The 24,543-nt window shown below is 46.2% G+C and overlaps 1 long non-coding RNA gene across 1 annotated transcript; it reads right to left on the bottom strand.

Moving 5' to 3' along the window:
* Window positions 1-8,614: 8,614 nt before the first annotated feature.
* LOC122460586 lies at window positions 8,615-10,921 on the bottom strand. Its single transcript, XR_006281987.1, has 2 exons — window positions 9,929-10,921; window positions 8,615-9,002 (listed from the first exon to the last, which is right to left on the bottom strand). It is a non-coding gene; the product is annotated as an uncharacterized LOC122460586 (long non-coding RNA).
* Window positions 10,922-24,543: the final 13,622 nt, after the last annotated feature.

Raw genomic sequence — 24,543 nt, 5'->3', positions numbered from 1 at the left:
GTGGTCAAAAGGGTAGGTCATTTTGAGAAAATGAAAATGTGGTGTTCTCCCCTCCTAAGCTGAGGGGTTTAAGAAATGTAATGGAAAAACTGACTTACCCTGGAAAGTTTCAACAGAATATGGCTGCATCTGAACTGTTTGCAGCTGGCAGTAGTGTTTTATTATCCAATAGCACCAAGGGAAAAACCAGCCTATATTTGAAAGATATTGACAGAGATTTATCAAACTTTAATCTGCTGCTATGCTGCACCTTAACCAAATGGCTGGGGGACTAAGAGAAAGGGATGCAACACGGAGAGAAACTGACAAAAGTAGGTAGTTTTACTGTGAAACTGAATGTCTTTTTCTTGGCAACCTATCCAGGGCCATAACTAGGGTGGGGCGAGAGGTTCAGCTGCCCAAGGTGTCAAGCTGGTGGGGGCACAAAAATGGGGCAGCAGGATCGGGCCCAGCAGCATAAGCTCCTCCCCCCTTGCAGGATTGGGCCTAACAGCATCAGGTGGAGTCCATGGGTGTAATTTGGGGTGGTGGGGCACTGCCCCCCCCCAAACAGAGGCCTTGATGGGAAGTGAAGTATGGAGCTGCTTCTCCTGCCCACTGGTGCCTCTGCAGCTGGATGCTGCCTCCTGGCACTGGTGATTGTCCCCTTCCACATGTGCTGGGCTCCCTGTACAGCCAGCATCCTATTTTCTGCACAAGGGTGAGTGCCAGGAGGTGCAAGGGGAGACTATGGGGGGGAAGGGGGCTAAGGTGGGAGGAAGAGGCAGTGGGGAAGAAAGGGGCCTGAGATGGGGATGTGGAAAGTGGGGCAAGGGACAGTGGGGAAGAAGGATGGGATGGGAAAGAGAAGGGGATGGGGAATGGGGAGGGGAGCAGGGGCCCCCCGTGCAGCATCCCCTCAGCATCGGCAGTAGCAGCAGCTGGGGCTCTCCCATTAAGCCAGCCCATTCCCTCCCCAGCATCTCAGGCTCCATGGGCAGAGCCCGGCTCCAGGGGGTGTTGCTGGCCAGTGGCAAGAGCGTGTCAGGGTGCAGCTCAAAGCTGTTCTGCCTGCCCTGCCAGGGGAGTGCCCAGCTGTGCAGAGGCGGCTGGCTCGGGTAGCAGGGCAGGAAGGGCTGCCAGGCAGGCGCAGCCAACCAGCACCCTGGTTCCCACAGCATAGAGAACTAAGGGCCTGAGCAGGGCAGGCAGCTCCCACCAGCTTCCAATCTGTCTGCTCCTGGCAGGAGATGACGGTTTTCAAACTGTAGGGCACATCTTCCTAGGGTGGTGTGCCCCACAGTTTGAAAACCTTTATGCTAAATGGGAGGCAGATATATGGGGGGGGGGTACTTGACCCCGCCTCTCCTGCCCTCCCCACCCCACCCCACCCCACCACACCACATGCATCACCTCTAGGGGACTCAAATATGATTGCTCAGCCTGGGCGCTAAAATGCTTAGTTACGGTCCTGAACCCATCAGTGTGGTGTGTGTAGCTCTCTGCCTGTTTGTGATTTAGTTTTCTGTACATTGAGAGATGCAGAACACAGAAAGCAGGTCTCTGCTGGAGGCAGCTGTTATTTTGAGTTCCATTTGGCCAGGCTTTCACTCCTGCAACTGGCACTGCGGTTTGATTGAAACAGTACAGTGCCCCAAACTCCAGCAATTGCAATCCAAATGCACACAGTGCATTGTATCCTCCCAGCATGGGCACAGAGATTTTCTTTTCCCCGGGGGTGCTCCACCCCTGTTCTGTACTGAGCCCCTGGCCACACTCTGCCCCTTCCCCGAGGCCCCACCCCTACTCCGCCTCTTCCCACCCCGGCTCTGCACTCCTCCCCAAAGCCCCTGCCAGCTCACTGCTCTCTACCCTCCCGCAAGCTCCTCCCTAGCCACTGATCAGCTGTTTGGTGGTGCCTCCAATCAGTTCATTGGGGGCACTGCCAAACAGCTGACTAGAGGAGCTGCTAAACAGCTGTGGCTGCTGAGCACCCAGTATTTCCCCCCCCCCCCCCCCCCGTGATTGTTCCAGCCCTGGATCACCCATAGATTCAGCGCCTATGCCCCCAGCCCTCCCTGCAAGCAATGCAGGGTCTGTGACTTGTTGCCCCATCCTACAGGTCCAGGTACTGCCTCCTGCAGTAGGCACATGGGCTGGGATCTTCAAAATTGCTCAACATTTGTTGAACTCTGTACCCCTCTGGTCTCATTGAGTGCCCCCCACCTTCCCAATGTGTTAGGCTTCTTGCCTTCACCTGCCCTTGTGTGAACTCCTGTGACTCTCCCACTCACAGACCAGGTCCCCTGTGCACCAACTGTAATTACTCATTCGGTTCAGCTGGGTTCAATACCTGCCAGTCTTCCTTTAGGAAGCTCTGACCAGTGGTGGATGCACTGACCCAAACAGCTTTTTCTTAAAACAAAGTATTGTTTAATCTCAACAGTAGGAATAAAGCATAACCAGAGAAAAGGGGTTTAACACAATAAAAGGTTGACACACACATTGATCTTACCCATAGTCCTAGGTTGGCCTGTCATACCCCAGACACTGCAATCTTTGGAGCTTGAGTATACCTTGGCTCACTCACTCTGTCTCCCCCCTTCAGGGAGTGTGGCTATTTTTAAAACCAGCCAAAGGCCTGGGTTTTCTCTTGTCTTGCTTGAGCCTGGTTAAACCAGCTTGGGTGGCTCCCCAGGGACTCAGAGTTGTACTTCAAAGCATTCTCTGGTGTCTGTGGTGCAACTGTTATCAGGACACTGTACCCACTTCCTCCAAATGTGCAATCAGCCTGTGATGAATTAACCCCTTATAGACCTACAGTAAACAACACAATAACAATCAGATTAGCAGAACATATAATATTCATAAGCTATTACAGGCAGCTCCCATGTCCTTCCCAGGCATTTTACCATTGCCTGCACTGGGAGCACAGTTAGGCTAACTCTGAGCATTTTGAAAATCCCATGCATAATGTTCATGGTATATTTGCACCTATTCACATTTTGGGTTGTTTCTTCTTCCTTTCTTTGAATGGTCCTGTACTACACCAGGATCTGCTCCTGTGACAAGAGGGACACGTATGCTCTGGCAGAGGGTCAGCATTTCCCATGGCACCCACTGACAGACAGACAGATGACCACAGCATTTGACCATCATGGCAAACACTCTTACTGCTCAAGGAGGTCAGAAGCATCATGTTCTCTTCTTATTAGTCAGCAATTTGTGAAACTGAGCTGTTGTTTTTTCTCTTCTTTTTGGATACTTTATTTTGCAGCAGCACTATTGTTTCCCTCTCACTTGCATTTCCCTCTAGGAATCTGGGACAAACTCCCTCTTACCAGAATTTGGAGGTGGAGCATTTTTCCAGGCCCTTCAATGCAGTCCAGTGAGATTCCCCCACCTGACCCCATACTCAGTACCAGGCATGGGGTTGTGTCAAGGGAACAAGTAGTGCAGAGTACATGCTGGGGCTCCTGGGTGAGCAGGTGCTTTTGGGGTTTGGATGCGAGAGTGCATTAAGGCCTTGCTGTGCATCTGAACTAACAACCCTCTTCTGTTTTCTCTCTTACAGATCTCATAGGCATGGGAGATTGCCATGGCAACCCCTTCTAGCATGTACCTGGCTGGAGGTGCCACCTGAGTGTCTGCCAACTAGCCGTTGATTTTGTCCATTGTGTTTTTCAATCACCATGGGACAAAGCAAACAGAAAAGTGTACATCGGTTAAAGAATCTTATTAAACTGTTCTTCCCCCACCCCATCCCCCCAAGAGCATCCCTGGCACTTGGCTCTGCCTAGCTGCACCTACACACTGTTCAGTGCAGGCCGGAGAGCATCTGAGGCAACACTTGTCTGGTCTTGGCCCTGGCCCCTTCCATACAGCCTCCCTGTCAGCCCTGCTCTGATACTTTGTGATGGGGGCATCTGTGTGTGTGTGGGCAGGGGACGATGACAAGTGTTGCCTCAGATTCTCTCAGGCCTGCCCTGAACAGGGGGTAAGTGGGGCTAGGCAGAACTGAAAGTGCATGGGCTGGTTTTAGGGATACATGCAGCCAGTAGGGGTGTGGCAGAGCCAGAGCTCTGGGCTGTCAATGCTTTTAGTGAAGCGGGATAGGAGAATTGTGGGAGTGCAATAGCCACTTATTAAAAGTGGTGCTGCACTATTGCAGGAATACATGGAGGTGGGTGTAACCAGCCTTCCGCAGAGCTAAAATGCCCCATGCATTTATAGCTGGAAATAGCTACAGAAGCTGTGGGGTTTGACCTGAAATAACTCCCTCTACAAGGGCTGCAACCAGATCTCAGATAGGGTTCTGAAATACCATCAAAGCTTTCAACATATGAAGCTCTGGACAAATGCGAGTCACCAGACCCACTGGTTTGAAAATTAAGGCAGGAACCCCAAACACGTGACTGTGTTTTATTTTTAATAGGTTTCAGAGTACCAGCCGTGTTAGTCTCTATTCACAAAAAGAAAAAGGAGTACTTGTGGCACCTTAGAGACTAACAAATTTATTTGAGCATAAGCTTTCATGAGCTACAGCTCACTTCATCGGATGCATACAGTGGAAAATATAGTGGGGAGGTTTTATATACACAAAGAACATGAAACAATGAGTGTTACCATACAGACTTTAACAAGATGATCAGGAAAGGTGAGCTATTACCAGCAGGAGAACGAGGGAACCTTTTGTAGTGGTAATCATGGTGGGACATTTCCAGCAGTTTACAAGAACAGTAGGAGGGGAAATAAACAAGGGGAAATCGTTTTACTTTGTGTAATGACACACCCACTCCCAGTCTTTATTCAAACCTAAATTAATTGTATCCAGTTTGCAAATTAATTCCAAATCAGCAGTCTCTCGTTGGAATCTGTTTTTGAAGTTTTTTTTTGTTGAAGAATTGCCACTTTTAGGTCTGTAATCCAGTGACCAGAGAGATTGAAGTGTTCTCCGACTGGTTTTTGAATGTTATAATTCTTGACATCTGATTTGTGTCCATTTATTCTTTTACGTAGAGACTGTCTAGTTTGGCCAATGTACATGGTAGAGGGGCATTGCTGGCACATGATGGCATATATCACATTGGTAGATGTGCAGGTGAACAAGCCTCTGATAGTGTGGCTGATGTGATTAGGCCCTATGATGGTGTCCCCGAATAGATATGTGGACACAGTTGGCAACGAACTTTGTTGCAAGGATAGGTTTCTGGGTTAGTGGTTCTGTTGTGTGGTGTGTGGTTGCTGGTGAGTATTTGCTTCGGGTTGGGGGGCTGTCTGTAAGCAAGGACTGGCCTGTCTCCCAAGATCTGTGAGAGCGATGGGTCATCCTTCAGGATAGGTTGTAGATCCTTGATGATGAGTTGGAGAGGTTTTAGTTGGGGGCTGAAGGTGATGGCTTGTAGCATTCTGTTATTTTCTTTGTTGGGCCTGTCCTGTAGTAGGTAACTTCTGGGTGCTCTTCTGGCTCTGTCAACCTGTTTCTTCACTTCAGCAGGTGGGTATTGTAGTTGTAAGAATGCTTGAAAGAGATCTTGTAGGTGTTTGTCTCTGTCTGAGGGGTTGGAGCAAATGCGGTTGTATCGTAGAGCTTGGCTGTAGACAATGGATCATGTTGTGTGGCCTGGATGAAAGCTGGAGGCATGTAGGTAGGAATAGCAGTCAGTAGGTTTCCGGTATAGGGTGGTGTTTATGTGACTATCGCTTATTAGCACCGTAGTGTCCAGGAAGTGGATCTCTTGTGTGGACTGGTAAAGGCTGAGGTTGATGGTGGGATGGAAATTGTTGAAATCATGGTGGAATTCCTCAAAGGCTTCTTTTCCATGGGTCCATAGATACATAGATTCATAGATACTAAGGTCAGAAGGGACCATTCTGATCATCTAGTCCGACCTCCTGCACAGCGCTGGCCACAGAATCTCACCCACCCACTCCTATGAAAAAGGATCCAGATGATGAAGATGTCATCAATGTAGCACAAGTAGAGTAGGGGCAATAGGGGATGAGAGCTGAGGAAGCGTTGTTCTAAGTCAGCCATAAAAATGTTGGCATATTGTGGGGTCATGCAGGTAACCATAGTAGTACCGCTGATTTGAAGGTATACATTGTCCCCAAATGTGAAATAGTGATGGGTGAGGACAAAGTCACAAAGTTCAGCCACCAGGTTTGTCGTGACATTATCGGGGATACTGTTCCTGACGGCTTGTAGTCCATCTTTGTGTGGAACATGATACAGTTCTGTCGTGACCTAGAATCTAAATAGTAAAACTATTTCCCCTTGTTTATTTCCCCTCCTATTGTTCTTGTAAACTGCTGGAAATGGCCCACCTTGATTATCTACCTGAAAGGGGGTTTCAAAGAGGATGGCTCTAGACTGTTCTCAATGGTAGCAGATGACAGAACGAGGAGTAATGGTCTCAAGTTGCAATGGGGGAGGTTTAGATTGGATATTAGGAAAAACTTTTTCACTAAGAGGGTGGTGAAACACTGGAATGCGTTACCTAGGGAGGTGGTAGAATCTCCTTCCTTAGAGGTTTTTAAGGTCAGGCTTGACAAAGCCCTGGCTAGGATGATTTAACTGGGACTTGGTCCTGCTTTGAGCAGGGGGTTGGACTAGATGACCTTCTGGGGTCCCTTCCAACCCTGATATTCTATGATTCTATGATTCTATGATCTCTACAAAAGGTTCCCCCCCTTGCTGGTAATAGCTCACCTTAAGTGATCACTCTGGTTACAGTGTTTATGGTAACACCTGTTGTTTCATGTTCTCTATGTATATAAATCTACCCACTGTATTTTCCTCTGAATGCATCCGACGCAGTGAGCTGTAGCTCACGAAAGCTTATGCTCAAATAAATGTGTTAGTCTCTAAGGTGCCACAAGTACTCCTCTTCTTTTAGTTTTGATAGTTATTTAAAAAGACTATTTTACACATACCTTTTGCCAGTTCCTGTTTACAGTCCTTGTCACCATTTTTTTTTCCTAGTCTGCTGTTATGATTCCTTTCAAGAACAGAACAGTCTCTACCTGCTTTCTGCTAACTGCATGAGTTAGAGAGTCACACACATTTGCTAACATCTATAAAGAGGTTTTAATCGAGCATTCTGTGAGAATAAGCTATTTCCTGAGCAATTAAAAAGGAAAAACTGGTAAGTTCCAGCGAGAGCAGACAAACAGCAATAATACTGCCACTGCTGAGTGTGTTCAAAAAACATGAGTCAATCCCTCTCCCATCACAATCATAAGATTTTTAAAAATAACACTTTTAGGGTTCTTTTTATTTACCTTCTTATTTTTGAATCTTTAAGTTCACATTTCTTCATAACCATAAGGTCTAGCAAGCTTTTTTTTAAAAAAACAAAACAAAATCTGAGATCCTCATGTATTCCTGTGATTCAATGTAGGGCTTTAAGAAAACCACCAAATATTGTGGCAATTGGCAACACTGCAGCCAGCAGCTGCCAATTGCTTAACTGCCAATTTAAGGCAAAACTGTTTAGCTCTGCCCAATCTAAAGGGTGAGCTAATTCCTGACAGGCAAGTTGGGCAAAGTTCTGGTAAAAGGCCATGCTACAGAGGGGAGTTATGCCTTGTCTGGGTAGGAGATGTTACACTGGTCCCTTCCCTAGCTCAGTATTGATTGCAAAGTACCCACTTTGTCTCCACATACAAATCTGCTGCAGGTAATTTTGGGAGAAGCAGAAATTAGCATAACTTGTCCCAAAATTGCATTGGAGAAAGAATTAGGGTAGCCTGATTTGGTGTAAACTCAGCCAAGTGCATGACAGTGTGAATGATGCACAGGGATGCATTGGGAAATGAGAGCTGCCAGCTCCCTTAGCCAGCAGACCTTATTAGTTCAGCAGCTGTGCATCCTTAACACGCCACCCCCAATCATTGTGCCACTCAGACACCATCTGTGAAATCCCCCAGCACCTGCTCTCCCATGCTGTAACTGCTGATCCAGCTGTGGAGTGCTGGTTAAGATGACAATGTCTGTCCCCCTTCACCTCAGGTTCTGTTCCCTGCCATTCTTCCGCTCTGGTAACAGCAGGCCTCCTGATTCATTTTTGTGTTTCAATGAAGCTGCCATTGAATTTTCAGTCTGCTCCACTGCGGTGTTGTCACAGCCAGAGAGCCTGTGCGGTATTTAGGCCTGGCTTGCTGAGGAGCATGTAGACCCTTGTGTGCAAGTGCTAAGCCTTATTATTCCATTTATTAATTACTAAGCAATTAAGTTTTCCTTTACCACAAAGAAGCTAGAATGAGCGCCAGTATCTGGTCCCAAAATTCCAAATGTCATCTTGGATCTCCTACTTTCTTATCTGATTTAAACTGATGTGAAAATTATTAGGAATGGGGCATGGATTGTATTTTTGTTCTGTGTTTGTACAGCACCTAGCACAATGGGGTCCTGGGCCATGTATAAGGATCCCAGGTGCTATAATAACAAAATAATAGGCATGTTTGCAAATATGACCAAATTGGTGGGTCACTAGGTCTAAAATGTTTCAAGTAACTCTTATTTAAGGGCATCTCTGCAAAAGATGTTACATGCTTTAAAGTGTGTATTAAAAAGCTAACAATCTGCAGCTTGGTGGTGAAAATGTGAAAAGAATGAGCCAGATTTTTCTGCTGATTTGTTAAGTTTTCTTTATTTTTGTTTTTAACTATTGTAAATTCAGAATGTCAGCTCCACAATGTTTTACAAAATGGGGCATATTCCTCCCATGTTTTTAGTGGCCTAGCCCCACAGCTGAACTCAGCAAAAGAGGGTTATATTTTTCCCCTCCCTTTATTTTTTCACTTGGCTTTTTTTTTTGTTTGTTTGGGGGTTTTTTTGGCTTACTGTCCGCTGTGGCAGAGATGGGGCAGGAAAAGAGCAAGATGAGCTTTAACCTCAGTGCACATGGCTCTTTGCAGCTTACTCAGTTCCTGCTGCAGGGGGACTTTAAGAGGAAGATGATCAGCATTGTCTCAAAACCCAGCTTCCTTTATTGCAGTCAGTAACCATCCTCAGGCCTCTAGGAAAGAAATTAAATAAAATGGTGACACTGCTATGGAATGCTTGCTGGCCACTCCATCAGTACCCATTTTAATATCTAGCGTGAGAGGATCAAGCCTAGAGTTTGGTTTGTTTTTATTTTCTAATTTGCATATTTAGCTGGGCTTGAAAGCAGGACCAGTTTTGGGAATTTGAAGACCTCCAGAAAGATTCGTCTTTGCAGGCAACTTTCCCTTGCACCCTTCTTATTGGCCTAAACGTAGGTATAGCTAGTGAAGAGCCAGATAGTACACTCAGCCAACAGCGTCCCATAGGGCAATGGTTTTCAAACTTTTTTCCTTGTGACCCAATTGAAAATTGTTGATGCCCGTGATCCAACATATTTATATCTTTTGACTAGAGTTTTCATAAAATCATAATATTGCAATACATTCCAGCTTAACCCACTTTACATAACTAACACTAGACACTAGCCTTAGTAAGACTATGGTAAGGAGTGTGGGAGGTGGCCCAGGTAGGGCAGAGGGTGTGGTGTGGGGGTGAGGGCTCTAGGGTGGAGCTTGGGATGAGGGGTTCAGGGTGCAGGAGGGGGCTCAGGGCTGGGGCACAGGGTGGGGATGCGGGGGTAAGGGCTGTGGGGTGGGGCTGGGGATGAGGGTTTCAGGATACAGGAGGGGGCTCAGGGATGGGGCAGAGGGTAGGGATGCAAGGGTGTGAGGGCTCTCGCTGTGGTGCAGATTCTGGGGTGGGACCAGGGATGAGGCGTTTAGGGTGCAGGTAGACTGCCCCAGGGCTGGGGCCAGAGGACTCCCCGCCAGACCTCTCCCCACCGGCTGCAGCTAGCTCCAGGAGAAGGGTCCCTCTCTCCCCGCCTGCAGCAGCGAGCTCTGGGGCTGCGGGAGAGGCCCAACTTGCTCCCCTCCCCAGTTCCTGCCCACTCCCTACCTCTCTCCTCTCCGGGTCCCTGCTGCGTGGCCCTTTAGAGCTACTGTGAAGCAATGATGGTTATAATTTGGATCAGCAAGGCGACCCAGTGCCTGACATTCCACAGCCCAGTACTGGGTCACGACCCATACTCTGAAAAACACTCTTCTAGAGTGTACTTTTGCATAAAACCAGCCAGTACCAACAACAAAGCCCAAGGGCAAAATCTGATAATGATCTCTCATTTTTTGCTTACAGAACATTTTATTGTTCTTTATTGTCAAAGCCACTGCATTTCCTCAGGAGGCAGAGTTGAAATCAGGCAGGAAGCTGTGTAAAATTGGGATTTCCCAGACTCCAGAAGTGTCTCATAAAAGGGTGCTTCTGAATTAGCAGAAAGTTTGGAAATACGGAAACCAGAAGGGTTTCCCCCCGCTTTTTTTCCTCACATTGATGTCTACTATAGCTTGGATTCCAGTTCTGTGACACTTCTCCCACCTCAGACAGGAAGATGGGTTTGTGAGCCCTACTCTGAGCCCAGAGGGCTCACACAAAGCATTAAATGGGATGAAGATTGAAAGGTGACAAATGCGCACAAAGCGCCCTCCACAGGCAAATGAATTAATTTTAAATCCAGATGCTTCTACAGTAAAGAGTTTACTGGCAGGGGTAGGGTCAGACTACAGTTCCTTACTATGGATATAACATGATTTGGTTCTGCCCACATTGGTCCCGACTACTTACAAAATCAACGAAAATCAGGTTCCATCTCGCAATGTAGACCAGGACCTAGCCACATTTTAATTGTTGCCAAATCACACAATCACCTTGGACAAAATCTACAGTGTTTAAGCATGGTAGTAACCTAACTGTGGTCTAATGTAGTTTGATCTTAGTTGTGTTTCCATCTACACTGCACAATAAAAAAAAAAGGAGTACTTGTGGCACCTTAGAGACTAACAAATTTATTTCAGCATAAGCTTTCGTGAGCTACAGTTTACTTCATCAGATGCATGCAGTGGAAAATACAGTGGGGAGATTTTATATACACAGAGAACCTGAAACAAAGGATGTTACCATATACACTGTAACAAGAGTGATCAGGTAGGTGAGCTATTATCAGCAGGAGAGCAGGGAGGGGGGATGTGACCTTTTGTAGTGATAATCAAGGTGGGCCATTTCCAGCAGTTCACAAGATCATGTGAGGAGCAGTAGCGGTGGGAAATAAACATGGAAAATAGTTTTACTTTGTATAATGACACATCCACTCCCTGATCACTCTTGTTACAGTGTGTATGGTAACACCCATTGTTTCATGTTCTCTGTGTATATAAAATCTCCCCACTGTATTTTCCACTGCATGCATCCAATGAAATGAGTTGTAGCTCACGAAAGCTTATGCTCTAATAAATTTGTTAGTCTCTAAGGTGCCACAAGTACTCCTTTTCTTTTTGCGGATACAGACTAACACGGCTGCTACTCTGAAACCTAATGCTGATGTTGCTACTTGCTGATCAGCAGAATTCCCAGTAGGGTGTAGTCCTGCCTTTTCAAAGAGCGTGACACTGATAAGATTAAGCACAGTTCTTTTGGTGCTCCCTTTGGGGGGGCTGGAGGGTGGAGGAAGCCTGCTTTGAATCCTCCTTGTCATTAGTATTTTAAGCAGCAAAGAGTCCTGTGGCACCTTATAGACTAACAGATGTGTTGGAGCATAAGCTTTCATGGGTGAATATGCATCCAACAAAGAGGGTATTCACCCACGAAAGCTCATGCTCCAATACGTCTGTTAGTCTATAAGGTGCCACAGGACTCTTTGCCTCTTTTACGGATGCAGACTAACACAGCTACCCCACTGATAATTAGCATTTTAGTGGCTATTAGCTGTTAACTTTTAGGTATTTTGACTGATTCTATTATTTTGCTGGTCTGCTACTTTACCACTTTCTTGATGCCTTTAAAGACAACAGCTACAAAGTTTGTCTGGGCTCATCATAGTTTTCACATCAAGTGAAGGAATATTTTGTTGATCCCCTCTCATCCATATCAAAGAATCACATCTAGAACATGTGCATAATGAGTTTCAAACATGGTCACAATTGAAACTGGTTCATAACAGTTTATAAGCCTATGTGGACAGCAGCCAAACCATGTTAATAAAATATATTTGGCATTGCCAATGGTAGGTGTTTTGGGTAAATAGTTCCCACAATTTCTAACAGCGGGGCACAGTTTCTCCACTGGTTACAATAGTGGGCAACATAGCCAAAGGTCCTGCAGCAGCCAGTGAGCAGAGTGAGATGACAATATTAGGCCAGTGGGAGCCTTGCACACACTAGCGGTATCACCAGGGAAGCTACACCAGTGTTAATAATAGTGGGAAATGTTTGCCACCATAACCAAGCACAGAGACAAATGAAACAAGCTAAACAGGTTTTGCTGCAGCCATAGGGTTGCCAATTTTGGTTGGACGTATTCCTGGAGGTTTCGTCACCTAATCTTATGACCTAATCTTTCATTTTCTTTAATTCCTGGAGATTCCAGGACAGTCCTGGAGGGTTGGCAGCCCTAAACAACCATGTTTACTCACGGTTTCTAAACACTGTTCTACAGCCAATGAAAATGGGACCAGTGGGATCACTGATAGTGCTGTAGTGAGGCACAAATGCCGTTTCTAGGTGGGATGCTTGCTGACGGATGACTAGGGCAACAGCCTTGGACTGCTGCTAAACTAGGACGTGGTTATTTTTCTTTCCAAATTTACAAAAGTGAATGAACAAAAATGAATGCACAATTTTGCTCATAGACAGTTGTTGCAAATGCACAGTCATGGTAGTATTATACATAAACGGCCAGAGAGAGATTTGAACAAGATTAGATCTTGCCCTACAGGCCTCAACAAAGGAGACCATTGGCAGAAGAGGCTGAACGGAAAGAGGTGGGGAATGGGCAGAACCTTGACTCTGCCCCTCCTCCCAATGCAGCTGAGCTGACCAAGCAGCCAAGGTAAACTGCTATTGGTATAAACCAGTAGCGAATTCTTCCACCCAGAGTAAGGGGAACCTGGAAGTTGTCACAATTAATTCCCTGGTGTGTTCCTGGGGCAGCTCAGCTGTCCGCTGAGAATAAACTCGTAAATCTAGTCTTTAATGAGCCAATTTTACACACAAGTGACAAGTGTATGTGACTTTTTCCTCCATATGTGTTCCTGAACATTTGGGCCCAAGTCGCGGAACACTTACTCCAGTTGCAGTGATGAAATCTGATTTTACTTTTGTTGATGGGCAGTGCTATCACAGCGTAGTGTCAATATACTGGTGTGAGGCGGGAGAGAAAAGCGGGAAAGTGGTTATTTGTCCTAGGTGAAGCCTTCCATCTCAAGTTAGTTTTAAAAAAAATACCCTCAGACTTCAGCAATCTGCTGTGTGTGACCCCTTTTTGCATGTACAAGTTCAGGGTCATGTTTTTACATTTTGACAGGCCTCAACTGCTGAAAATCCAGCCTGCACTGAGCAAGCACTCTTCAGGCATGTCCTCTAGAAGCCTGAAATAGTGACGCTGACCCTGGAAGCTGAAACAATTAACCCATCCTCATGCTCCACTCCCATCAGGCTTTTTTTAGAGCATTTTCACACCGCCAGCACTGTTGCACGGGGTGGTACAGCACATCTGTACCACACCATGCAGCCATACATGCAAGTTCCTGCTTGCCACCGTGCATAAGTGCTCACACACCCTCCCCACTTTGTGATTGCATCTGCTTCTAAATGGGGGAAAGGTCACATACACAATAATAGTTAAAGCAACTCAAAGAAGCGTTCTTGCAGCAGTTGCCAGGTCATGCTGCAAAGGTTTTCTGTCCAGCCATGTGGAATCAGCACCAAAGCCTACATACAGTTAAACACTTTGGAGGGGATCCACGAAGGGACTCAGGCATTGCAGTAGTGAGTCTCACAGCACCTAACTTTCAGGCATTTAGACAATCACAGGAACAACACTTCAGCTCCACCAAGCCCAGTTAAGTGCTCCTTATATAATGAATGGGACCAGGCAGGCACCTTACACAAGCCCCACAGCCAGGACACTGAGGGGGGGAGCCACCTAAGCGAGTCAATGGGAGATGCCGATGAAAGAGGTTGTGTTAAGTCCCGCCCTTCTCCTGGACAGAGCCACCCAAGTCCAGGCTGCCGGGAGAGTAGGAAACACACCTATCTCTGCTTAGGTTTCAGAGTAGCAGCCGTGTTAGTCTGTATCCACAAAAAGAAAAGGAGTACTGGTGGCACCTTAGCCCTGGTCTACACTAGGCATTGAGGTCGAATTTAGCAGTGTTAAATCGATGTAATCCTGCACCCGTCCACATGACAAAGCCCTTTTTTTCGACTTAAAGGGCTCTTAAAATCAATTTCCTAACTCCACCCCCGACAAGGGGATTAGCGCTGAAATCGGTTTTGCAGGGTCGAATTTGGGGTACTGTGGATGCAATTAGATGGTATTGGCATCCAGGAGCTATCCCAGAGTGTTCCATTGTGACCGCTCTGGACAGCACTCTCAATTCAGATGCACTGACCAGGTAGACAGGAAAAGGCCCGCGAACTTTTGAATTTCAATTTCCTTTTTGGCCAGTGTGGCAAGCTGCAGGTGACCATGCAGAGCTCATCAGCAGAGGTGACCATGATGAAGTCCCAAAATCGCAAAAGAGCTCCAGCATGGACCGAACGGGAAGTACGGGATCTGATCGCTATACGGGGAGAGGAATCCGTGCTATCAGAACTACGTTCCAGTTTTCAAAATGCCAAAACATTTGTGAAAATCTCCCAGGGCATGAAGGACAGAGGCCATAACAGGGACCCAAAGCAGTGCCACGTGAAACTTAAGGAGGTGAGGCAAGCCTATCAGAAAACCAGAGAGTTAGAACCCCAAACATGCCGCTTCTATGATGAGCTGCATGCCATTTTAGGGGGTTCAGCCACAACTACCCCAGCCATGTTGTTTGACTCCTTCAATGGAGATGGAGGCAACACGGAAGCAGGTTTTGGGGACGAGGAAGACGATGAGGAGGAGGCTGTAGATAGCTCACAGGAAACAAGCAGAGAAACCAGTTTTCCCGACAGCCAGGAACAGTTTCTCACCCTGGACCTGGAGCCAGTACCCCCCGAACCCACCCAAGGCTGCTCCCGGACCCACGAGGCGGAGAAGAGACCTCTGGTGAGTGTACCTTTTAAAATACTATAAAAGGTTTAAAAGCCAGCATGTTTAATGATTCATTTGCCCTGGCATTCGTGGCTCTCCTGGATATACTCCCAAAGCCTTTGCAAAAGGTTTCTGGGGAGGGCAGCCTTATTCCATCCACCATGGTAGGACTCTTTACCACTCCAGGCCAGTAGCACGTACTCGGGAATCATTGTAGAACAAAGCAATGCAGTGTATGTTTGCTGGTGTTCAAACAACATCCGTTCTTTATCTCTCTGTGTTATCCTCAGGAGAGTGATATCATTCATGGTCACCTGGTTGAAATAGGGTGCTTTTCTTAAGGGGACATTCAGAGGTGCCTGTTCCTGCTGGGCTGTTTGCCTATGGCTGAACAGAAATGTTCCCCGCTGTTAGCCACGCGGTGGGGGGAGGCAAAATGCGACCTTGTAACGAAAGCACATGTGCTATGTATGTAATGTTAACAGCAAGGTTTACCGTGAAAGAGTGTACCCATTGTTCTATAAAATGTGTCTTTTCAAATACCACTGTCCCTTTTTTTTTCTCCACCAGCTGCATGTGTTTCAAGGATCACAGGATCTTCTCCTTCCCAGGGGCTAGCGAAGATTAGAAGGTGAAAAAAATGCACTCTCGATGAAATGTTCTCTGAGCTCATGCTGTCCTCCCACACTGACAGAGCACAGACGAATGCATGGAGGCAGACAATGTCAGAGTGCAGGAAAGCACAAAATGACCGGGAGGAGAGGTGGTGGGCTGAAGAGAGTAAGTGGCGGGCTGAAGAGAGGGCTGAAGCTGAAAGGTGGCAGCAGCGTGATGAGAGGAGACAGGATGCAATGCTGAGGCTGCTGGAGGATCAAACTAATATGCTCCAGCGTATGGTTGAGCTGCAGGAAAGGCAGCAGGAGCACAGACCGCCGCTACAGCCCCTGTGTAACCAACCGCCGTCCTCCCCATGTTCCATAGCCTCCTCACCCAGATGCCCAAGAACGCAGTGGGGGGGCCTCCGGCCACCCAGCCACTCCACCCCAGAGGATTGCTCAAGTAACAGAAGGCTGACATTCAATACATTTTAAACTTTTAAAGTGCTGTGTGGCCTTGTCCTTCCCTCCTCCACTACCCCTCCTGGGCTATATTGGTAATTATCCCCCTATTTGTGTGATGAATTAATAAAGAATGAATGAATGTGAAGCAACAATGACTTTATTGCCTTTGCAAGCGGTGATCGAAGAGAGGTGGGGAGGGATAGTTAGCTTACAGGGAAGTAGAGAGAACCAAGGGGCGGGGGATTTCATCAAGGAGAAACAAACAGAACTTTCACACCGTAGCCTGGACAGTCATGAAACTGGTTTTCAAAGCTTCTCTGATGCACACCGCGCCCTCCTGTGCTCTTCTAACCGCCCTGGTGTCTGGTTGTGCATAACCAGCAGCCAGACATTTGCCTCAACATCCCACCCCGCCATAAACGTCTCCCCCTTACTCTCATAGATATTGTGGAGCGCACAGCAAGCAGTAATAACAGTGGGAATATTGGTTTCGCTGCGGTCTAACCGAGTCAGTAAACTGCGCCAGCGCACATTTAAACATCCAAATGCACATTCTTCCACCATTCTGCACTTGCTCAGCCTGTAGTTGAACAGTTCCTGACTACTCTCCAGGCTGCCTATGTATGGCTTCATGAGCCATGGCATTAAGGGGTAGGCTGGGTCCCCAAGGATAACTATAGGCATTTCAACATCCCCAACAGTTATTTTCTGGTCTGGGAAGAAAGTCCCTTCCTGCAGATTTTGAAACAGACCAGAGTTCCTGAAGATGCGAGCATCATGTACCTTTCCCGGCCATCCCACGTTGATGTTGGTGAAATGTCCCTTGTGATCCACCAGTGCTTGCAGCACTATTGAAAAATACCCCTTGCGATTTATGTACTCACTGGCTTGGTGCTCCAGATAGGGATATGGGTTCCGTTTATGGCCCCACCACAGTTAGGGAATCCCATTGCAGCAAAGCCATCTACTATGACCTGCACATTTCCCAGGGTCACTACCCTTGATATCAGCAGATCGTTGAGTGTGTTGGCTACTTGCATCACAGCAGCCCCCACAGTAGATTTGCCCACTCCAAATTGATTCCCGACTGACCAGTAGCTGTCTGGTGTTGCAAGCGTCCACAGGGCTATTGCCACTCACTTCTCAACTGTGAGGGCTGCTCTCATCTTGATATTCTTGTGCCTCAGGGCAGGGGAAAGCAAGTCACAAAGTTCCATGAAAGTGCCCTTACTCATGAGAAAATTTCGCAGCCACTGGGAATCGTCCCAGACCTGCAACACTATGCGGTCCCACCAGTCTGTGCTTGTTTCCCGAGCCCAGAATCGGCGTTCCACCGCGTGAACCTGCCCTATTAGCACCATGATGCCCACATTGGCAGGTCCCGTGCTTTGAGAGAAGTCTGTGTCAATGTACTCATCACTCTCTTCACCGCGCTGATGTCGCCTACTCGCCCGGTTTCGCTTTGCCAGGTTCTGGTGCTGCATATACTGCTGGATAATGCATGTGGTGTTTAATGTGCTCCTAATTGCCAAAGTGATCTGAGTGGGCTCCATGCTTGCCGTGGTATGGCGTCTGCACAGAAAAAAGGCACGGAACGATTGTCTGCTGTTGCCCTGACGGAGGGAGGGGCGACTGACGGCATGGCTTACAGGGTTGGCTTACAGGGAATTAAAATCAACAAAGGGGGTGGCTTTGCAAGAAACTGAATGGCTGCCTCAAGGATAGAACTCAAAACCTCAAGGATAGAACTCAAAACTGGGTTTAGCAGGCCATCGATTTCACAGAGGGAGGGAGGAGAAAATGAATACAAAACAAATCTGGTCTATTTCTTGTTTTGAGCCACTTCATCTATCTTTATACATCATGCTGGCAGCAGACTGTGCAGTACAACCACTAGCCATCGTCACCTCCTGGGTGCTTGCCAGAAGACGGTGCAGTATGACTACTGGCCATTATCTTCTGCTGGCTGCAGATTAAAAGACAGTTCACTGCAGGTAGGACTCAATCGCCATGAAACGAAACAAGGGAAATGACCTGGCTGAGTCACTCCCATGCTTGCCCAGGCACCTGGTTAAAAGAGCACTCAGGACTACGTCGATGACAGCTAACAGTCATATTGCACTGTCTGCTGCCAAAAGGCAATAAACTGCTGCTGTGTAGCAATGCAGTACCATGTCCGCCAGTACCCAGGAGACATACGGTGACAGTTAGCTGAGCGGGCTCCATGCTTGCCGTGGTATGGCATCTGCACAGGTAACTCAAGAAAAAAGGTGCAAAACGATTGTCTGCCCTTGCTTTTAAGGAGGGAGGGAGGGAACGGGGGCCTGACGATATGTATCCAGAACCACCCGCAACAATGTTTTAGCCCCGTCAGGCACTGGGATTTCTACCCAGAATTCAAATGGACGGTGGAGACTGCAGGAACTGTGGGATAGCTACCCACAGTGCAAAGCTCCGGAAGTAGACTGTGGCCTCAGTACTGTGGACACAGTCCGCCAACTACATGCACTTAGAGCATTTGTGTGGGGGGCACACACTCGACTGTATAAAAATGCTTTCTACAAAACCGACTTCTATAAATTCGACCTAATTTCGTAGTGTAGACATACCTTTAGAGACTAACAAATTTATTTGAGCATAAGCTTTTGTGAGCTACAGCTCACTTAATCGGATGCATACAATGGAAAATATAGGGGGAGATTTTATATACACAGAGAACATGAAACAATGGGTGTTACCATACAGACTTTAACAAGAGTGATCAGGAAAGGTGAGCTATTACCAGCAGGAGAACGTGGGTGGAGAGGGGAACCTTTTGTAGTGATAATCAAGGTGAGCCATTTCCAGCAGTTGACAAGAACAGTAGGAGGGGAAATAAATAAGGGGAAATAATTTTACTTTGTGTAATGACACATCCACTCCCAGTCTTTATTCAAGCCTAAATTAATTGTATCCAGTTTGCAAATTAATTCTAATTCAGCAGTCTCTCGTTAAAGTCAGTTTTTGAAATTTTTTTGTTGAAGAATTGCCACTTTTAGGTCTGTAATCGAGTGACCAAAGCAATTGAAGTGTTCTCCAACTGGTTTTTGAATGTTATAATTCTTGACGTCTGATTTGTGTCCATTTATTCTTTTACGTAGAGACTGTCCAGTTTGACCAATGTACATGGCAGAGGGGCATTGCTGGCACATGATGGCGTATATCACATTGGTAGATGCGCATGTGAAGGAGCCTCTGATAGTGTGGCTGATGTGATTAGCCCCTATGATAGTGTCCCCTGAATAGATATGTGGACACAGTTGGCAACAGGCTTTGTTGCAAGGATAGGTTCCTGGGTTAGTGGTTCTGTTGTGTGGTGTGTGGTTGCTGGTGAGTATTTGCTTCAGGTTGGGGGCTGTCTGTAAGCAAGGACTGGCCTGTCTCCCAAGATCTGTGAGAGTGATCGGTCGTCCTAGGTTGTAGATCCTTGATGATGCATTGGAGAGGTTTTAGTTGAGGGCTGAAGGTGATGGCTAGTGGCGTTCTGTTATTTTCTTTGTTGGGCCTGTCCTGTAGTAGGTAACTTCCGGGTGCTCTTCTGGCTCTGTCAATCTGTTTCTTCACTTCAGCAGGTGGGTATTGTAGTTGTAAGAATGCTTGATAGAGATCTTGTAGGTGTTTGTCTCTGTCTGAGGGGTTGGAGCAAATGCGGTTGTATTGCAGAGCTTGGCTGTAGGCAATGGATCTTGTGGTGTGGTCTGGATGAAAGCTGGAGGCATGTAGGTAAGTATAGCAGTCAGTAGGTTTCCGGTATAGGGTGGTGTTTATGTGACCATCGCTTATTAGCACCGTAGTCTCCAGGAAGTGGATCTTTTGTGGACTGGTCCAGGCTGAGGTTGATGGTGGGATGGAAATTGTTGAAATCATTGTGGAATTCCTCAAGGGCTTCTTTTCCATGGATCCAGATGATGAAGATGTCATCAATGTAGTGCAAGTAGAGTAGGGGCATTAGGGGACGAGAGCTGAGGAAGCATTGTTCCAAGTCAGCCATAAAAATGTTGGCATACTGTAGGGCCATGCGGGAACCCATCCTAGTGCTGCTGATTTGAAGGTATACATTGTCCCCAAATGTGAAATAGTGATGCGTGAGGACAAAGTCACAAAGTTCAGCCACTAGGTTTGTCATGACATTATCGGGGATACTGTTCCTGACGGCTTGTAGTCCATCTTTGTGTGGAATGTTGGTGTAGAGGGCTTCTACATCCATAGTGGCCAGGATGGTGTTTTCAGGAAGATCACCGATGGATTGTAGTTTCCTCAGGAAGTCAGTGGCGTGTCGAAGATAGCTGGGAGTGCAGGTAGTGTAGGGCCTGAGGGGGGAGTCTACATAGCCAGACAATCCAGCTGTCAGGGTGCCAATGCCTGAAATGATGGGGCGTCCAGGATTTCCAGGTTTATGGATCTTGGGAAGCAGATAGAATACCCCTGGTCAGGGTTCTCTGCTTAGTGATCCATGAACAGGGAACCTGCCACTTGGAGTTAGGCAGCTTAGTCACCTAAGGGATTTCTTTCAGGAATGAGTTAGGTGCCCCAGCCACTGCTTGAACCAAAACTGATCAGAAGAAAGATTTACAAAAAGCAATGAAAAGGCAGTGGGAGACAAATCTAAACCCCCTGAGATAAGGGTGACAGGATTAAGGAAACTCCCCTAGCCTCATTTGCATCGAAGATGGGACAAGGAGGTATCTCCATTAGCATACAGAATGGAGAACAGAGATTCCAAGGTAAGAATCGTATGGAACTCTGGGACCAGAAAAGCAAGGAAGCATTGCATGCTGGGGGATCTCTGCTCCAGATATTAATGGACCCACACCTGCATACACCCAGCTCAGTAGTTATCAGACCAATTCTAGTAATAAATCCTTTATGGTATTTAAAATAGTGAAGCTGCCTAACTGCATTGTGAGCTCCCTCCAAGGAACACCGTCCATAGCCAGGAATGATCAGTTCCTATTGTCTAGCTTGAACAAAACAACTTTGGTAGACTCCCTTGAGACTTCTGTTTACACATAAACAAATCTAGTATTCTCCCTTGAACCATTGTTGTTTCTCTGCATCATTTCCATTGGGACTTCATCTTCTCCTGACTGATCGTGCTGGGGGCACTCCCTGTCTCCAGCCTGCCTGTCCCTCAGCTACTATCACCATCTGGGACCCCTGATAAATTCAAGCTTCACGGAGTAGTGAGAACCCAACTCTCTCTCTCTCTCTCTCTAGGTATAGCCTTCTGACCCTGACTTGTGTGATCAATTATAGTTTTCTAAACCTGACTTTTATAATCAAATTTAAGTTAGATTTAATATGATAACTTTTTGTTTGTTTGGCTCCCCTATAGTTATTACCTGGCAATAAATAACTTTCACGGTTAAGCTGGTTGCTTCTCTCTCTCTCCTCCTCATGGGTGTTTTTTGGTTTCCTCATTCACTCTGCAGCAACGCTCCTCATACCTAAGCTAAAAGATCCCTGCAGCACCCAAAAATCCTGTGGGCTTTGCTCATCAGGTGAGTTACTACCAGAACAATTTTAATGTGCAAGTGGGGATCGGGACATGCTGAACCTGGGACATATGAGGGTGGCAGCTTGGAAGTGCTGCTTGACCCAGCCTACTGAGTCCAGAGACATATAAGGGGTTAGCTTGGGAGTGCTGATTAACCTGGTCCTCTCAGATGTGCTCTGTTAAAGTGTGTGTGTCTGTTCGTCTGATTCTGGGTCTGGAAGAACCCAGCCCCGGGGGAACTTCGGTCCTGCAGGATAGCTCAATTTGGAGGGAACTTGCAGCAAGAAGAAGTAGAGCTCCATATGAGAACACAAGTGACACAAGCAGTACATTGGTAGAATTACAGATACATTCCCCCACCCCCGCTCCCAAAGAGTAACCCTAATAAATGACCATACCCCAAAGTAATAGGCAAATCTGGTAACAACGCTCAGAGGCTGCCTATTAGATCAGACCCCACAAATGACTTAGGTGGCTGAAAGTCTATCTTCACCAGTTCATGCATCACTCTGGAGCTTAGGTGGGAGATAGGCACTTGGGCACCTAAAGGGAGGCAGCAGTGTATATGCCCCAAAGTCTAAAAGTTGGGCACTCAGGAAACTTTTACAGCAGAAAGTTAGGTGCCAAGTGTAGGTACCTATAGGGTGAGGGTGCAGCCAGGCAGGAGTTTTGAAGATCGCAGTGGTACTGCGCATAGGGAGTTTAGGCATCTAACTTGCTTTGTGGGTCGTACCCTTCATTCCTTCTTCCATAAACACCGCCTTTTTTGCCCGTTGTGTCATCAGAAAGAATAAATAGGATGATCCGTTTTACCTTCTCTATCATTCTTTACACTGTTACTTCTCGTTCACCTCCTCTAAACAGTCAATCTTTTCCACTCTCTCCTCATACTGAAGACTGTCCATGCATCTGGTAATTTTAGTAACCTGTCTCTGGACCCTTGTTAGGTTCTTTTTGAGATTATCAGAACCTGGTATTCCAGGTGAGGGCATGCCATTGATTTATAAATATTCATTATTTTCATTTGCTAGTTTCTAGTAGATAGTCACTGTAAGTTGAGCAGCTGTGCTCATTCAGCTACCTATCGAGATGCTCAGATCTATTTTCTGAGTGGGAGCGAGGAAGTTGTAGGTGTTACTGAAAATAACTCAATGTAAAAAAATTGCCTTCAGTGAGCATTGTGGTCACCCGGAGGATGTGACTATTTTTAAATTTTGAAGGCTAATTTTACAACAGTTCTGTATCGTGTTTATTTGAAATGCTGCTCACTAAGCCTGCTAATGGACACTTCCATATGAGGTGAAGGGGACAGCAGTCATACAGTCTTAGAACAGGTATACCTTTAAACACTTAATGCATCTCACACACTACAGAGGTGCTGTTTTTCTGTATCTACAGAAATTTGAGAATTGGCACAAGAAATAGAGAAAAGCAGAGCAAAATGGAAATCAATTCTTTAGGTAAAAACTGAAGGACCAAAAAATTATTCAATCCTTTTCTTTCATAGACAAATCTAGCCCAGTGTATCTGGTTTCAAATTATGGTGTTTCTGTAGTTTTACTTTTGACATTTTATACATGTATGACCACAGTTCATATTCCTATGAGATTTTGAACAGGATGTTTTCCATTGTTTCCAGTGTTATTTATACTACTACAGCAAACACGCAGTACAAAACAAATCTGTACTTGCAGAATTAGCTGGAACAAACTATGACACTTTAATGACGTCCTGTCTGGAAAATGACTGAAATGAAAACTAACTCCTCTAAAAAACCATACATGATCAGGGTAATTATTCTACAAGAAAACATACATATTCACATATTCACACGATAAGCTTCACTGTTCCTGAGACTATTATATTTGTCAGGCAGTGACCTGTCATTTTGAGTTTTCAGAACAGTAACAGATTTTGTTTTATGTCCAGTAAGATAAAAATCCAATGCTAATCTTTTGCTTCCCACATGTTAGCAAGCTATATAAATTTAGTAGCTATGTCTAATAACTTGGTCTGCAAGATACATTCCCATTCTGAGAATAAGTCTTAGGTATTACACCACACAACAGAACCACTAACCCAGGAACCTATCCTTGCAACAAAGCCCGTTGCCAACTGTGTCCACATATCTATTCAGGGGACACTATCATAGGGCCTAATCACATCAGCCACACTATCAGAGGCTCCTTCACCTGCGCATCTACCAATGTGATATATGCCATCATGTGCCAGCAATGCCCCTCTGCCATGTACATTGGTCAAACTGGACAGTCTCTACGTAAAAGAATAAATGGACACAAATCAGACATCAAGAATTATAACATTCAAAAACCAGTCGGAGAATACTTCAATCTCTCCGGTCACTCGATTACAGACCTGAGAGTGGCTATCCTTCAACAAAAAAACTTCAAAAACAGACTGCAACGAGAGACTGCTGAATTGGAATTAATTTGCAAACTGGATACAATTAACTTAGGCTTGAATAGAGACTGGGAATGGATGAGTCATTACACAAAGTAAAACTATTTCCCCATGTTATTTCTCCCCCAACCCCACCCCCCACTGTTCCTCAGATGTTCTTGTTAACTGCTGGAAATGGCACACCTTGCTTGTCACCATGAAAGGTTTTTGTTCTTCCCCCCCTCCCCCCGCTGCTGGTGATGGCTCATCTTAAGTGATCACTCTCCTTACAGCGTATATGATAAAACCCATTGTTTCATGTTCTCTATGTGTGTATATAAATCTCCCCACTGTATTTTCCACCAAATGCATCCGATGAAGTGAGCTGTAGCTCACGAAAGCTTATGCTCAAATAAATTTGTTAGTCTCTAAGGTGCCACTAGTACTCCTTT

Source organism: Dermochelys coriacea, chromosome 6 (genome assembly GCF_009764565.3).
Source record: "Dermochelys coriacea isolate rDerCor1 chromosome 6, rDerCor1.pri.v4, whole genome shotgun sequence".
NCBI classification, from domain to species: domain Eukaryota; kingdom Metazoa; phylum Chordata; order Testudines; family Dermochelyidae; genus Dermochelys; species Dermochelys coriacea.
This window is presented reverse-complemented; position numbering and strand designations above follow the sequence as displayed.